We start from the raw sequence: 3,323 nt of genomic DNA on the forward strand, positions 1-3,323 counted from the left end.
CACTCAAAAGTCTCCAGTGACTTCCCTCTCCTCCCAGAGAAAAAGCTGAGAGCCTTACAAAAGCCAGGAAGGTCCTGCAGGACTGACTCCACAGTGATGCCGATGACCTCATCACCTACTATCTCCAGCCACACTGGACTCCTTGTGTTCTTCCAACACTCCAAGCACATTCCTGCGGAAGGGCACTTGCACTGGCAGTCTCCTTGCCTAGAACATTCCTTTCCCAGATTTAAGTATGACTAGCTGTCTCACTAGTTCAGTTAAATGCCAACTCCTCAGTAAGACCTAATATGGTTACCTAAAATTGCAAATCTCCCCCACCAGTTCCAAAGCTTCAGAATCTCCTTTATCCTGCTCTCCTTCTTCTATCTCTGAAAAGCATTTATCACCTTCTAGTGTACCATACAATTTACTTAATTATCATGTCTATTTTATATTGCCCATCTCCCCCTACTAGAAAGTAAAGTTCGTGAAAACAGGGATCTTTATCTATTTTAACTGATATATCCACACACACACAAAGTGCCTGGCACATTACAGCTGTTCATCCAATACGTTTAGGATGAATGAATAGGAAAAGGCAACACGACACAGCAGATGTGAGGGTTTGCCCACCTCTGATCTCTGCTATTCTTAATCCCATTTTTATTTAGATCAAGTTTTCAGTGGTTAGATAACGCCTTGAGGGTTCCAGCTGAAAGGCAGAATCCTCACTTTCTCATTTTTAGATAGGTGTGCATAGAGTGTTATCCTTGGTGTCCTTTTCATCAGAAACTGCCACCACAAATGAACGCAGAGGAAATTCCAAAACAAGTAAACTCCTGCTACTACTGCTTCCAAATATCCTTGTTGAGGAACAAAATGTTGAAAGTAAGAATTAAATGCTTCAAAGGTTCTAGTCATCTTCCCAAAATACAGGCATCACACTCCTTTCCATCTTAGTAGAATGGGCTCACAGAGGCTCTATAATTTGTATAGTTAAAAATTACCAAATAGCTTAGGGGTGCAGATTAGAAGTTCTAGGCATTGGTGTCTATGAAATCATCATAGGCTAAAACACTTAATCCTTTGAGCCTAAATCCAAATTGCAAACTACCCAGGAAAAAAAATGAGATCATATATCTGCTACTCAGATCATGTTCTTATCTGCCAAAAATGCCTCTGAGAAGAATGATGTGTGTGCGTGTGCACATACACAATACACACACACGCACACACACACAAGCACACTCTCATTCCAGCAGCAAAATTACTTTGAAAACATTAATACGTATTAATAAAAATGTAAAGACAACAGCTGTTTGAATTTCAGATAAACTGTGGACCATTTTTTACCATTTAAGTCATTGAGAGTGCGGTGCACATAATTGAACAAAAACATGGTCCAAAAAAAAAATGCAAGTCGGCTAAAAAAGGAAGTTAAAAATTTGAGTTTAAAAAAATTTATCATAAATTATTAGTTATCTTGCCTGGTTGCTGAGGGAGATGCTCTGGTTAATATGTGTTCCATATGTGAATCAGTAATTTTGACTATCATAAAATATACTTAGTACTCTAAAAGAACACCCCCTTTCTTTGATGAGGCAGTTAAAGGTTTTTCAAAATATTTCTGGGCCTTATAGTCACCATGGTTAGCAAGAAATATCACTTAACTACAATTGTATGCAAGTGCCAGCTAACAGAACTCTGATGAATACCAGAAAGTTTACTGTAGATGAAATTCAGGGTTACCCAGAGAGACATTTACCTTGCAGTGTAGCCCTTCCAAGTTTTATTAATGTTAAGACTTGGACTGCTCTAAGTGCCCATCTAAATATTATACAACCCAGAGGAGAAGCACTTAAAGCCGCGGGAGAGGGTGCAGGAGTGGGGTTGGACCCAGGGCTGAGGCAGGCACCCCCCTCCTTCCTGCCTCAGTGGGTCATGCCCAGGGCAGCAGCAGGAGGGGAGTGACTGGACGGTGCCCGCACAGGAGACAATGCCTTTTCCAGTTACAGCGCAGGGATCACAACAAACACAGCCGCCACAGAAGCACTGTGGCATTACCTCTCCCATCAGTTTAGCAGCCCCCAAGGAGACTGACTTACACAGGAAAGAACTGAGACTCTGAAGCCTTTTGGGGTTTTTGAAGAGGAAGAGGGACTGCAGCACAGAATTTTAATTTGGGGAAAATTAAATAACCTGGTAAAAGAGTGGATACAAGAAATCAGTGAAAGCAAGAATCTTCCACAGTCTGTAATTGAAAATGTTGGGGGGAAAATTTTTACATTTGGATCTTATGGATTAAGAGTACATACAAGGGCTTCCCTGGTGGCGCAGTGGTTGAGAGTCCGCCTGCTGATGCAGGGGACGCGGGTTCGTGCCCTGGTCCGGGAGGATCCCCCGTGCCACGGAGCGGCTGGGCCCATGAGCCGTGGCCGCTGGGCCTGCGCGTCCGGAGCCTGTGCTCCGCAGTGGGAGAGGCCACAGCAGTAAGAGGCCCGCGTACCGCAAAAAAAAAAAAAAAAAAAAAGAGTACATACAAAAGGTGCCGATATTGATGAGTTGTGTGTTGCACCAAGACATGTTGATTGAAGTGACTTTTTCACCTCACTCTATGACAAGTTGAAATTACAGGAAGAAGTAAAAGATTTAAGAGCTGCTGAGGAGGCTTTTGTACCAGTTATCAAACTGTGCTTTGCTGGGACAGAGATTGATATTTTGTTTGCAAGATTAGCACCACAGACTACCCCAGAAGACTTGGACTTAAGAGATGACAGTCTGCTTAAAAATCTAGATATAAGATGCATAAGAAGTCTTAATGATTGCAGGGTAACTGATGAAATTTTACATCTAGTACCAAACATAGACAATTTCAGGTTAACCCCGAGAGCTATCAAACTGTGAGCCGAACACCACAACATCTATTCCAATATATTCGTTTCCTCGGTGTTTCCCGGGCTATGCTAGTAGCAAGAACTTGCCAGCTTTAACCAAATGCAATAGCGTCAACTCCTGTACATAATTTTTTCTTGATATTTTCTAAACGGTGTGCATTTAGATCATATTAAAACAAAATTGATTGTAGACACTGAAAAAATACATACATACATACAGCCCAGAGAAGCACTGCTCTAATTCTCTGTGGCATGTGGCCCCTAGGCTTCTGCTTTACACTTGTGCATGCTACTATAAAAGGCAGCAACTGGAAACACATTCCCTCACAGCCAAAATCCTTCCCGTCAAGTAATTACTGGAGACCCATTTCAGAGGCAAAGGCATGACAGTTAATGGGTGTTAAAAAATAAATCAAATGGGATGGAAACAAATGCACAATGTGAATG

General features: G+C 42.0%; 1 pseudogene; it reads left to right on the forward strand.

Moving 5' to 3' along the window:
* Positions 1 to 1,978: 1,978 nt before the first annotated feature.
* LOC115854708 (poly(A) polymerase alpha-like) lies at positions 1,979 to 3,074 on the forward strand (annotated as a pseudogene).
* The last annotated feature ends 249 nt before the right edge of the window (positions 3,075 to 3,323 follow it).

Source organism: Globicephala melas, chromosome 14 (genome assembly GCF_963455315.2).
Source record: "Globicephala melas chromosome 14, mGloMel1.2, whole genome shotgun sequence".
NCBI classification, from domain to species: Eukaryota; Metazoa; Chordata; class Mammalia; order Artiodactyla; family Delphinidae; genus Globicephala; species Globicephala melas.